Source organism: Trachypithecus francoisi, unplaced genomic scaffold (genome assembly GCF_009764315.1).
Source record: "Trachypithecus francoisi isolate TF-2019V2 unplaced genomic scaffold, Tfra_2.0 Lachesis_group13, whole genome shotgun sequence".
Classification (NCBI taxonomy): domain Eukaryota; kingdom Metazoa; phylum Chordata; class Mammalia; order Primates; family Cercopithecidae; genus Trachypithecus; species Trachypithecus francoisi.
Genome location: NW_022681458.1, coordinates 79,802,355 through 79,817,057, shown reverse-complemented (window position 1 = coordinate 79,817,057; position 14,703 = coordinate 79,802,355). Strand labels below are relative to the sequence as shown.

Here is a 14,703-nt window from a genome sequence, read left to right as displayed (position 1 = left end):
TTGTAAGAACTTTGGCTTTAATAATGAGGGTAGAAACAGAGCCACCAGAGAGATTTAATGAAGAAGAGAAAACATCTGAGTATCAAGAAAAGCAATGATTCTGAGTATGTTTCTGTTGCACTGTTCTGACAATAAAGTTAAAAAGCTTCAAAGGGACACTGAAGGATCCTCACCAAGGCCATCCATGGAACAGGCATCAACAGCCTGTAGGATGGAGCACTATATATCTGGTTAAGCTGGAAATCATGTTTCCCCAAATCTCCTCCCCTTCAAATTATTTTAAGTTGACGGTAAGAGGAGCATGTGTGAGATTTGGGAGGTGAAAGTGAGTAGTTGAGTAGCAATTAGTCTCTGAGGGTCGTCACAGTCAGATGTTGTGATGGACAGATGCAGAGACACCTGGTGGGTCCTAGCCCATCATAACTCTTCTGTACTACGCATCCAGCATATTTCTGTTATCCAGCAGTGCCTAGGGCCACCACATAGTGCTTCACTGTGGAGCCACAAAGGTAATAACATATCAGAAGCAATAGTTTCCTACAGATGTCTCTACAAGCTTTCCTTGGCAGACCCACCTGGTAGCTGGATCTGCTTGGTTTCTTAGATTGCTTTTCTGATGATCAAACTATAATAATAGTTGGGCTTCATTTTCATGTCTCCTTCCAGAGTTGTGTAAGATATAATTGTGATAATAAATTCCTTATCCCATGACACTCATTAGTGACTCCCCCTGCTTGGACCTGCCTGAAATAGTGCATTTGCAGAAAAACATCCATTTGCTTCAACGTTTGATAAACTTGGCAAATATGGGCAAGTTTGGAAAATTGGAAAACAAACTTACATCCTTTGTAGGACATATTTGGCTCAGGCCAACAATGTTTTGAGATGTTTTCAGGAAGACTTTTCTGTAGCAGACGGAATGTGGTTTTATAGCTTGATCCAAGGTTTAAGAATAACATTTAATCCCAACTTCTGCTTCCGAATGCTGTCAATTTGGAAAATGAGAGCAGATGTTGACAGAGATATATTTGCTAGTCTGATGCCTTAGCAAACACTCTCTGAAGGAAAGACAACGTGAGACTAGACTGATTAAATATTCTCTCTTAAATTTGTTTTGCCAATCCTTTTAGCAGTATCCTCTAGAGACAACATCTCTAAGATGACGAATACAAAAAGATGTCATTAAAACTCAACATAGTTTCCTTTAATACCTGAGTCTCGAACATAAGAAACCTATATTAAAGAGAATATTTCTGGATGTTTCAATTTGAAATGTTAAAAAAAGTCTGCTTATTCTCTGGTGATTTCTGACTTCAGGATTTCTCCTTTCTAAATGTATTGAGTCCACTCTAGTTGCAGTTCAAAGAGTTAATAACTAGATGTCTGAATAAAATATATGTTGATATCCTTTAAAAAAAACAAGTTTCAGGAATTCTCATGATTTTGATTTATGTAGAACTCCCATTTAGTCTGAATTTATATATGTTTTATAATATAGTATTTGGATTTTGTAAAACACAGACTGCCCGTAGAAGGGCAGTGGAAGTCTTCAGCAAATTAAAAATGAAAAACATTTATGCTACTTAATACTATTGTTTCAAAGTCAGCAATGATTTATTGAACTCATCGATGTTCAAGATTCCCTATCACATTGTTTTATTTAATCTTCATGATCATCCTGTGGGCTGCTTTTATATGACCTGGAGGCTCCAACAGGTTAAATAATTTGACCACTTCCTCAGAGCCAGTAGCTGACTGATTTACAGTGTGGACCCTGGCATATTGACCACTAGTGTTCCTTCCTTCAACCTCTGTCATGTTAGGTATAGAAATAATAATCCTGACCCCAATATTTTATTATTTAATCCTTACCAGAGATGTATTAATTCACCTATCACTAACTATATAGCCACTGAAAATAAGCACTGAAGAATTAACTTCTTGTTCAGCGGTTTTAGGTTAAATTTTCTTTTTTTCCCCCTAATTTCATCAAATAGTGGAAGGAGCTTAAGCCAGGGAACTCCAGGTTCAAGAACCACCGCTTGCAAACTTGCCAAATTTGGGCAAATATCTCTCTGAGTTTCATTGTCTTCATCCACAAATAAAGCCAAGATTTACTTCACCTACAGAATTGCAGTAAGGATCAAATGGAGTAAGATATTACGTGTTAGATTCCTTTCCTTTCCTAAAGATCGTAGAAGGTAGCACTACTTTGGATACACTATTGTTTTGGATAATTTCGGCAAATATTTAATGGTAAAAGAAATCTTTGACAAAATTTTCCCATACTAGTCACCGTAATATTTTAGAAGCATTTAATTTATGATAGAGTTAATTCTACACTATCAGGGGTTGTAACGCTTTTTAACTGCTAGTTAACCTCCACAGCAATTATGACCAGACCACGAGGGTCTTCATTTTCCTCAATGAAGGATGACGAAAAGGGAGCCATTGTGGAGCTGTTTTGAAGGGAGTTGTTATTCCTTAGACCTCTCACAACTGGAACTCTCAATCTGCCGGTGATAGCTGACATGAGTCCAATAAGGATGGTCTCTTCTATTCAAAGATAGGTCCATACTATTTCCTAATTTAGTTTTCAGAATCAACTTAAAATGTTGTTAACTATACATATATTACACTTTTGAAAGAAAATATTAGCTTGTCATCAAACAGGATAAACCAAGAGACATCAGTCTTTTTGACTGATATGAATCACATTTAGCTAAATACACCAGTTAGCAATGTCTGTTCTTGAGATTGACAGTCTTAAATATAATGCTTTAATAAAGCTCTTACTTTTCTATTTGTTTCTTTCTATTCTATCATTACAGTTCTTGCTAAGTATTAGTGTTTACTATATCATGACCACTTAATATTTTACATCGGAAGTTTTACAACATTTCACTGACTTTACTTTTTTTATAATAATTTGCTACTACTGGGCTGTCTTGATTTTCTTCATTGGAGTTTTTTTTTCAGTCACGCAAATCTAACTTGCTTTAAATATTCAAATAAGTGAATTAGAAAGGAAGACTTTCTGTGTTTTGGATTTTCTCCTGTTTTCCACTATTACTCCTTATTCAGTCTGCCTGTGGAATTGTTTTTTGTTTTTTGTTTGCAGTTGGGGGTGCATTTTTGTTTTATTTTTGTTGTTGTTGCTTGTTGACTGTTTTGATTGTGTGGTTTTTGGGGGCAAGTTTTCAGACAAGAGTCTACGACCAGTGCTACTTACCATCTCCTGAGAATGGACACTGAATTGTAACTACACCACTCTTATTAGACTATTAATTTTTCAAATTATTTAATAAACTCCCCCTTTCCATGGTTTGACAAACTTGAGTTAAAACTAGTAGTATGGGCTGGGTGCAGTGACTCACGCCTGTAATCCCAGCACTTTGGGAGGCTGAGCTGGGCAGATCACAAGATCAGGAGTTCAAGACCAGCCTGACCAACATGATGAAACTCCACCTCTACTAAAGATGCAAAAAAAAAAACAACTAGGGCATGGTGGTATGCACCTGTAATCCCAGCTACTCGGGCTCAGGTTGGCGGGGGGAGTTTATCCAAACAATAGTGGATAATTTGAAAATATCCAAAACAATAGTGTATCCAAAGTAGTGTTACCACCTGTAATCCCAGCTACTTCGGGGGAGTGGGGGCGCTGAGGCAGGGGAATTGCCTGAACCAGAGAGATAGAAGTTGCAGTGAGCCGAGATCACACCACTGCACTCCAGCCTGGGCAACAGAGTGAGAATCCGTCTTAAAAAAAAAAAAAAAAAAAAAAAAAAAAAAAAAAAAAACTGCTAGTATGAGCCAACATTCTTGGAACACTTACTGTGTGCCAGGTACTGTTTCATGAGCCTGACATATGTCAACGCCTTCTTACTTAAACTCCATTGTGTAGCTGCAATTACCCCCATCCTACAGATAAGAGAACATGCACAGAGGTAAGCCAGTTGTCCAAGCCACACAATAAGCAAGTCACAAAGCGAGATATTGGACCCTGGGAATATGACTTTTCGAGCTTGTACTTCTAGTATAAACAAAACAAATTTTAAAATGCATATGATTTTTATAGATTCTGTTTAAATAAATGTTGGTGTAATATCTTTGAAAATGTTTCAAAAAGTTTCAGTGTATTTAAAGCATTTTTAATTATGCCTTCAATTATAAAAATTCTAAATGTAAGCTGCTGTCTAACACAAGCATGCTTAAATTTACTGAACATGACCTAGGTTAATTTGGGGAGGTATTCAGATGTTCAGCATTTTAAGCTGCATGATTTAAAAACAAATAAGTAAGAAGAGGGGTATCATCAGTAACATGGTAGAATGGGAGTTTCCCCTCACAAAAATATCCATTTGAACAACCATCCACACCTGAAAATACCTTCGCACTCTCTATGGAACTCAGGTGAAAGATTACAGCACTTGAGCGAAGCACAAGAATAAGAAAAGATGCACAGCGGATGGTAAGGAGGACAGTTTTATATTACCTGCATCAACCTTCCCCCAAAACCATGCAGCACAACATGGAGAATTATACCTTTTGCATGTGGGGAGAAGAATGGATTGAGCAATGACTCCATAGTGAACCTCAGTATCAGGCCTTCTCCAGTTAACCCTGGAGCCAGGCTAGGCCCTGCAGACCCAAGCAATAGGCCTGCCCTAGTTTCAACCTGGCCTGGGCAGTCCCAGACTCCAGCCTGGCACCTGTGTATTTAGGCTCCATGTGTACGATATCCTCCATGGATTCAGACTCCAGGCCAGTGCCTACAGACCCAGAACTCAAGCCCACTCCTCAGACTCAGGCTCCAGGCTCACCTTAGTGTCAAGCTGGCTCCTGCAGCCCCAGATTCTAGCTGGCGCCATGAACCCAGGCTCTAGGCCCACTCCAGTGCAACACCAGACTCAGAGGCTCCAGGTGGCTTCTATAGCCCCAGGATCCAGGACCAACCTAATGCCAGGCCAGCCTCTGTGGCCCTGAGCACCAGGCTGGCATCCATGAATTCAGGCTTGAGACTGGTATTCATGGATCTTGGACCTAGTTCCACACACATAATCACAGACATCAGGCCAACCCCTCTGTATGCAGATGCCAGCACTACCACAATAGACTGCAGTGCCTGGCAATTCCACAGACTCATGATTAAGTCTTTCCCATGGATCAAGGCAGAAGACCTGGCCCAGGGCCAGCCCGGCCCCCATTGACTAAGACTACAGGTCCAGCTAACATCAGTTCAGATGCTATATACTCAGTTTCCAGGCCCATCTCAGTAGACCCTGGTGTTAGGCTGGCATTCACAGACCCACAGACTCACAGGCTCCAGGACCACCCACAATGACCCTAGTTCCAGGCCTACTCCAGTGAACCAAGGCTCCAGGCCCACATGCTTGCTGACCTAGGCACCAGGCCAGCCACCTAAGGACTCCAGCAGCAAGGTTATCTGCAGACACTTCAGCCTATCTACCTAGAATCTTTGGAAAGGCTGACTGGTGAAGTGCTTTCTTTGCCAAACACAATATGTAAAGAGTAGAGGAGGACCCCAATTCTTCAAATGGTCAGATACCAAGGGGAGGCCAAAAGGATTGCTTATAATCATGGAATCATGACACCAACAAAGAAAAAAAAAATTAAAGCATCCATAGCCTATCCTAAAGAAATGAAAATCCATGAACTGTGTGGCAAAAATTAAAAATACAAATAGTCTCTGACTTATGATGGTTGACTTATGATTTTTTGACTTTACAGTGGATTGAGATATTACATGCAGTTTTGACTTATGGTAGTTTTATCAGGACATAACCCCATCATAAGTTGATAAGCATCTGTAATCATTTTAAAGAAGTTCAATAAGCTACAAGAGAACACCACTACCTGAAATAAAAATCAGGAGAACAATAAAAAACAAAATTAAAAGTTCAACAAAGAGACAGAATCCATATAAAAGAACCAATCAAAAATTCTGGAGTTGAAGAACACAATAGATAAGATTGAAAATTCTTTAAAGAGCTTTCAGTAGGAGACTTGATAAAGCAGAAGAACAAATTAGTAAACTCAAAGACAGGTCATTTGACCTAATTGGAGAAACAAAAACAAAAAGAAATAAAGAAAAAGAGGGAAGAAAGTCTAAAGGGCTTATCGGAGACCATCAAGTGAACCAATTATGTGTAATTTAAGTCCAAGAAGAAACAAACTAAAAAAAAAGAAATAGGTAGAGGGATTCTTAAAAGAAATAATGACAGAAAACTCTAAATCTGGAAAAGGAGATGCATATCTACATTCATTAAATGTAAAATACCCCAAATAGATCAAATAGAAAGAGATTGTCACTGAGACATATTACAGTCAAATTATCAAAAGTCAAAGACAAAGAGAGGATTATAAATAAGCAATAGAAAAGCAACCTATAACATACAAGGGAACCATAATAAGACTATCAGAAGATTTCTCAGCAGAAACCTTGATGCCAGAAAATGATGGGATGATATAGCCAGGTACTGGTAAAAAAAAAAAAAAAAAAGAAAGAAAGAAAAAAAAAATCCAAAACTGTCAACTGAGAATATTGCATCTAGCAAAGATTTCCTCAAAAATGAGAGATACTTTCCCAAACAAACAAAGACTGAGGGAGTTCATCACTACAGTTGCTTTACAAAAATGCTAAAGTGACTTCTTCACGTTGAAACAAAAGCAGACAAACAACATGAAAATACTAAACTCACTGTAAGTAAGAACATAATCAAATTCAGAATATTATAATACCGTGATGGTGGTGTGTAGATCATGTTTGACTTCAATATAAAAGTTAAAAGACAAGACCATTAAAATTCATATAGCCAACATCATTTGCTAACAGATTTACAATATTTATTGAAGCACCTAAGTATATACAGCAAAAATTGACATAACTGAAGGTAGAAATAAACAGCAATACAATAATAGTAGAAGACTTTAGTAACCCACTTTCAACAATAAACAGATCATCCAGGTAGAAAATCAATAAGTAAACATTGGATTTGAACAACACTATAGACCAAATGAACCTTAACAGATATATATATAAAACATTCCATTCAACCACAGTGGAATACACGTTCTTCTCAAGCACATATAGAACGTTATCCAGGATAGATCATAGATTAGGCCACAAAACAAGGCTTACCAAATTTAAGAAGGTTGAAATCATGTCTAGGATCTTTCATGAACGGAATGGTATGAAATTAGAAAACAATAACAGGAAGAAAATTAGAAAATTTTTTAAAAGTTGGAATTAAACAACATACTCCTGAATATCCAATAAAGAGGAAAGCAAAAGAGAAATAAAAATATCTCTAGACAAAAATGGAAACACAACATATCAAATCTTATGCGATATAGCAAACCAGTTCTTAAGAGGGAATTTTATAGCAATGAACACCTACATCAAGAAAAAATAAAGATTTCAAATAAGCAACCTAACTTTACACCTTAAGGAGCTAGAAGAAAACAGCAAAACAAAATTAAGCCAAACATGAACAGAAAAAAATCAAACTATATTAGAACAGAGATAAAATAAAGACTAGAAAACAACAGAGAAGATCAATAAACGTAGGAGTTGTTTTTTTAAGAAGATTTAACTAGATTACCTAAGAAAAAAGAGATGACTTAAATAAAATCATAAATGAAAAAGGAAGCATAACCACTGATATCACAGGAATATAAAGAATTACAGGATACTATTTGCATAATAATTCACAAACAAATTGGGTAACTGAGAAGAAATGGATAAGTTTCTAGAAAGACACACCTACTAAGACTGAATCATAAAGAAAAAGAAAATTAAAACAGAACAATAATTAATAAGAAAAAAGTTGAAGCAGTAATCACAAATCTCTCGTCAAAGAAAAATGCAGAAACCAATGGCTTCTCTGGTGAGTTCTACCAAACCTCTGAAAAAAATACAAATTCTTCTCAAACTCTTCCAAAAAATTAAAGAGAAAATACAAACTCATTTTACAAGGTCAGCACTATCCTGATATCGAAGTCAGACAAGGACACTACAAGAAAAAGATTATAAGCCAATATCACCAATAAACATAGATGCAAAAATCCTCACCAAAATACTAGCAAACTGAATGGAATAGCACATTAAGAGGATCATTCATCATAGGAAAGTGAGATTTATGCTGAGGAGGAAAGGATGGCTCAACATACACAAATCAAAAATTGTGATACACTACATTAACAGAATGAAGGATAAAAATCATATGATCATCTTAATATATGCATAAAAAGCATTTGATGCAATTCACAACTCTTTCATAATAAAAACTCTCAACAAATTAAAGAAAAAAATGTATTTCAACCACAAAAAGGTTGTATATGACATATCCACAGTTGAAATCAAACTCAATGGCGAAATGCTGAAAACTTTTTCTCTAAGACCAGAACTAAGACCAAGAGGCCCATTCTCACCACTCGTATTCAACATAGTATTAGAAATCTTAGCTGGAAATATTAGGCAAGGAAAAGAAATAAAAAGCATCCACATTTGAAGGGAAGAAGTTAAATTGTCTCTACTCACAGATGGCATTATCTTATATAAAGAACACCCTAAAGACTATACCAACAAATCTGTTAAAACCTAATTTAGTGAAGTTTCAGAATAAAAAAGTCAACAGACAAAAATCAGTTGCATTTCAATACAGTAACAACAAACTATCCAGAAAAGAAATTAAGTCAGGTAGCATGATGTCTCCAGCTTTGTTCTTTTTTCTTAGGATTGCCTTGTCTATTTGGGCTTTTTGTTGTTGTTGTTCCATATGAACTTTAAAAATAGTTTTTTTCTAGTTCTGTGAAGAATGTTGATGGTAGTTTAATAGAAATACCATTGAATCTCCAAATTGCTTTGGGAACGATGGCCATTTTTATAATATTCTTTCTTCTTATCCATGAGCACAAAATGTTTTTCTATTTGTTTGTGTCACCTCTGATTTCTTTGAGCAGTGTTTTGTGGTTCTCCTTGTAGGGATCTTTCACTTCCCTACTTATCTTTGTACCTAGTATTTTATTCTTTTTGTCACAATCATGAATGAGATTACATTCCTGTTTTGACTCTCAGCTTGACTGTTGGTGTATAGGAATGCTAGTGATTTTTGCACATTGATTTTGTATCCCAAGACCTTGCTGAAGTTGCTTATTGGCTTAAGAAGCTTTTGGGCTGAGACTACGGGATTTTCTAGATATTGGGCCATGTCATCTGCAAACAGGGATAGTTTGACTTCTTCTCTTCCTATTTGGATGTCCTTTATTTCTTTCCCTTGCCTGATTGCCCTAGCCGGGACTTCCAATGGTATGTTGAATAGGATTGGTTAGAGAGGGCATCCTTGTGTTGTGCCAGTTTTCAGGGGGAACACTTCCAGTTTTTGCCCATTCAGTATGACGGCGAATGTGGGTTAGTCATAGATGGCTCTTATTATATTGAAGTATATTCCTTCAAAACCGAGTTTATCGAGTTTTTTTTTAACATGAAGTGGTGCTGCATTTTAGTGAAAATCTTTTCTGCATCTATTGAGATAATCATGTGGTTTGTGTCTTTAGTTCTGTTTATTTGATGAATCACATTTATTGATTTGGTTATGTTGAACCAACCTTGCATTCCAGGGATAAAGCCTATTTGATCATGGTGGATAAGCTTTTTGATGTGCTGCTGGATTTGGCTTGCCAGTATTTTGTTGAGGATTTTTTGCATCAATGTTCATCAAGGATATTGGCCTGAAGTTTTCTTTTTTGTTGTGTTTATGCCAGGTTTTGGTATCACAATGATGCTGGGTCATTGAATGAGTTAGGGAGGAATCCCTCCTTCTCAATTTTTTTGGAATAGTTTCAGCAGGAATGGTGCCAGCTCTTCTTCATACATCTGGCAGAATTCATCTGTGAATACATCTGGCCCTGGCTTTTTTTGGTTAGTAGGCTATTTATTACTGACTCAATTTCAGAGCTCATTATTGGTCTGTTCAGGGATTCAATTTCTCCTGGCTCAGTCTTAGAGTGTATGTGTGTCCAGGAATTTATACATTTCTTCTAGATTTTCTAGTTTATGTGCATAGAGCTGTTCATAATATTCTCTGGTGGTTGTTTACATTTCTATAGGGTGAGTGGTAATGTCCCACTTGTTGTTTCTGATCCCCCTTGTGTTTATTTGAATCTTCTCTCTTTTCTTCTTTATTACTCTAACAAGCAGTCTATTTATTTACTTAAAAATAAAACCCAGCTCCTGAATTTGTTGATCTTTTGAACGATGTGTGTGTATGTGTATGTGTGTGTGTGTGTGTGTGTGTGTGTGTGTGTGTGTGTCTGTCTCAATCTCCTGCAGTTCAGCTCTGATTTTGGTTATTTCTTGTGTTCTACTAGCTTCGGGATTTATTTGCTCTTAGTTCTCTAGTTCTTTCAGTTGTGATGTTAAGTTGTTAACTTGAGAGCTCTCTAACTTTTTGATATGGCAATTTAATCTTATAAATTTCCCTCTTAATACTGCCTTAGCTGTGTCCCAGAGATTCTGGTATGTTGTATCTTTGTTCTCATTAGTTTTGAGCAACTTTTTGATTCTGCCTTAATTTTATTATTTACCCAATGTGGTACATATACACCATGGAATACTATGCAGCCATAAAAAGGAATGAGATCATGTACTTTGCAAGGACATGGGTGGAGCTGGAGGCCATTATCCTTAGCAAACTAACTCAGGAACAGAAAACTAAATACCATATGTTCTCACTTAAAAGTGGGAGCTAAATTATGGGAACACATGGACACCTAGAGGAGAACAACACACACTGAGACATATTGGAGGGTAGAAGGTAGGAGGAGGGAGAGGATCAGCAAAAATAACTAATGTGTACTAGGCTTAATATCTGGGTGATGAAATAATTTGTACAATAAACCCCAATGACACAAGTTTACCTATATAGTAAACCTGCACATGTACCCCTCAACTTAAAATAAAAATAAAAATATTAAGAAATCAATCACTTTACAATAACATCAAAAAACTTTAGAAGTAAATTTAACCAAAGAGGTAAAAAGATCTATATACTGAAAACTATAAAACATGGATAAACGAAAAGATATCCCAGGTTCATGGATTGGAAAGTTAATATTGTTAAAATGCTCATTCTACTCAAAGTTATCTATAGATTCAATGTAATAATTATCTAAAAAAATCAAGTTCATAGAAGCAGAGGGTAGAATAGTGGTTGCCAGGGAACAGGGACTGGGAGGAATGGAGTGATGTTGCTCAAATGGTAGAAAGTTTCAATTATTCAGGAGAGAAAAGCTCTGGAGATCTATTTTTTATTTTCTATTCATTTTTTAACTTAGAGTTCATTTTGCCTTGTATGGAAATCTAATGTACAGCATGAAACTGTTGTTAACAGTGCTGTATTGTATACTTGAAATTTGCTAAGAGAATAGATCTTAAATGTTCTCACCACAAAAAAGGTAACTATGTGAGGTAGTAGGTATGTTAACTGATTGTGATGATTACTTCACAATGTATACATATACCAATACATCACATCTCACACCTTAAATATATACAATATTTACTTGTCAATTATTCCTCAGGAAAGCTGAAAAAATAAATAAAATTTACTTGTTTCTCATTTAGAAATTTGCAAGAATATTTCCGGAACTTAAAAAATAGTATGTATACTGGCTAGAACTTGATAGTAAAGTCAAAATACGAAAGGAAAACAAAGAAGGAAGGAAGAAAGGAAGGCAGGAAGGCAAGAAGGCAGGAAGGCAGGAAGGAAGGAGAGAGAGAAGGAAAGAAGGAAAGGAGGGAAAGATGGAGGGAGTTGATCATTTACATGCCAGGAACTAACTCAGATGTATCGTATACCTGATAACTGAGCATGCAATCTACTTCTTGTTCTTGCCCGTGATCTGTAAGTGTGCTGCAGATGGCATCAATGCTTTTCTCCTAAAAACAACTCAACTCAGCCCTGGGCTAGAATAAGATGCTAAAACATTGGAGAAACTATTAGAGCTGTGGCTTCTGTATATTCACTTGGTACTTATACATTAACTGCTAGAATAACTTCTGCAAATATTTAACAATCACTGTCCTTTTAATGTTTACTCTTTCTCTTTTTCTCTTATATGTATGTTCTTAAAGACACTTACACTGTAAAGCCTATTCCTATTGCTCATAGAGTAAAAGAAAGTCTCAGACAAGTTTTACTTGATTGAATTACTTGAAGTTGCTCTATTAATTAGGCTTACTAAGCCAGTTTTTATTGTATAATTTATACATTCCCATTAGTAATATATGATAATGCCTTCCAAAAATGCCTAACTTCAAACTATAACGTAGCTTAGACTTAGAAGAATTTGACATGGAAAAATGACCTTATTAATATGTACAGAAACACATCAATTTTATTTCTTGATATCCTTCAATTTTAATAGTTTTAAAAGTTCTGATTCATGACCTTGAGTAAAATACATATCAGAGCCAATGAAATTATACTACATTTTTTAATTTCAAGCTATGCATACCACTCTTAACTATTTGCCTAGTTGGTCAGTGGTTAAGAATATGCTTTAGTTTTTAATATATTTAAAATGAATAAGTATCCACAAAATCTATATTCTTAGGTATTTCATTTCATAGATACAAGCGGACTCATTAATTGTATATTGAGGTTTGCCTTGCATATTTTCAATGATTTAATATTCTATGATTCAGTAATTAGGCATTGCAATTGCTTTCTATTAAAATCTTTTTTATCATTACCAAATTCAGTGGATAAATTGGAATAAAATTGTTGAAGACTATACTTTCAGGGGAGTTTGATGGTGAAAGGGGAGAGAAAATGGTATGGAAGGAAGGGTCAGCAACAAATGAGGAATCTAGGTTATAATGGTGTTCAAATTTTTTTTTTTTCCATTTCAGGGACACCCTCTTTTTAAAGGACATTCTATTCAAATGTAGCTTCTCTGGTTAAAGTATGGTGAAGTCTGTCCTGTGGGCACTCCCCATTGACTCCTAGCAGCTCTTGAGCCCCATCTTCAGGATCCATACTTTGGTAGTCACTGACCATTAACTCTGAAAATCTCTAGTTCCAATCCTGTGAAATGAGAAGAATGTTGAAGCTATAAAGGAAGTCTTTGCCTGCATTTAGATTCTGACACCAAAAACTCCTCTGATTATACTGAAGTATGTAAGAAAACCTTCTCTGGAAATCAGGGACCGTTTCTGTTCATCTTGTCTTGAGTTACATCCCAAATAGGAGTACACATATGTAGGATTCAATAAATAATTTAAGATAATTGTGAACACCTTGCTCTGGCTGGTTCTATTTTTACATTCAGAGAGGAAAGCATCCTGTATTTTCCCTATAAACAAGTCTAGGAACATAGGGTCATGGACATCCTCTGTGCACAGAATTACAGTCTGATGTTGGGTATCTTTCTCCTGTGAAGTGAAGGGAAATAGAACAGTAAACAAAGAAGACCACTGTATAAGATATCACCTTAAAATATAAACCTGAAGACAAGAAAAACCAGGCTCAAGGAACAAATGAACAGGAAAGTTAAAATTCTAGAATATATTTGTTTTATACCAATATTATTTACATCTTTTTTAAATGAAAAGTTGTTTACATACCAATGGATGACAACAAAGAAACAGCATGGAAACTGGAATCAGAGGCCTGTGTCTGAATTTCACGTCTACCATTGAACAACTGCATGACACTGGGAAATTTACTTTGTTTCTATAGACCTCATTTTTCTTATCTGTAAAATGGCTTCCACAATCTGAAACTCAAAGGTTTCTTGACAGGATTGAATGTGATAATGCATATAAGGGATCAGGACGAAACCCAGCACATAAAAGACTGCAAGCCAACACTGTTTACAAACACTGTTTCCAAGAAAAAAAAAAAAAAAAAAAAAACCTGCTCATTGAAACTGAAGGCACCAGTGTCTGTTGGGTTCAGCATGTAGCGAGATGCTCAACTATCTGCCTCAGGTAAGCTTAGTGCGCCTACATACTTCACTAACGATAGCAAGTTTAGAGGTTCTTTGCTCATGTAATGCAGGTGATATAATTGTTCTATGGTTATGCCCTTCTCACCTTATCTTAAATAGTGCAAAATATGTGATACCATTACACATTTCTTACCAGGAAAATATTTCAAAGGACAGGAACTGTCTGTAGTTCCTTAGTAACAGCAGCTACGAGGAGCATCTTCTGTATTATGTTTAGCATGGTGCATATATGAACAAGTAATCACAACTCCTACACACCAGCAACTACAGAAATGTAGCTTCTATAAAATAAGTGGCATTCATATTTGTTTGTTGGCTATTACCTGGGACTTTTTAAGAACATGTTTTTGCTTAATCTTGTTTTCTTTTTAAATTCTAAACCCTTTTTTGTGTAATGTTGTAGCAGAAGCGAGGGTCTCAGAAAACATCTCCTGTTCTGATCTGGCATAGTTCCAATTATATGGACAACCTTCCATTTGTAGAGCTCTGAAATAAGTGTCACAAGGATACATATAGTTAAGATACAGGTCCACCTAGAAGAAGTACAATCTGGTTAAAGGATGGTGGGGCAATAAAACAAGTACATAACTCACTTTGTTACAAGGCATAATACGGTAAATCCTCATCTATTGGGACTACCCAGTTTGACAACCCCTGTCTCTCATG

At 36.1% G+C, this 14,703-nt stretch overlaps 1 protein-coding gene and 1 long non-coding RNA gene across 3 annotated transcripts in view; one reads left to right on the top strand and one right to left on the bottom strand.

Annotated features, from left to right (window-relative positions):
• The window catches only part of LOC117094940, a 28,608-nt gene extending 14,928 nt beyond the window's left edge, over positions 1–13,680 (top strand). The window contains exon 3 of the long non-coding RNA XR_004441736.1: positions 12,938–13,680. This is a non-coding gene — a long non-coding RNA (uncharacterized LOC117094940). The remainder of the gene's footprint in view (positions 1–12,937) is intronic.
• Positions 1–14,703, bottom strand: part of KCNH7 (potassium voltage-gated channel subfamily H member 7) — a 498,464-nt gene that overhangs the window by 443,188 nt on the left and 40,573 nt on the right. The window lies entirely within an intron of this gene.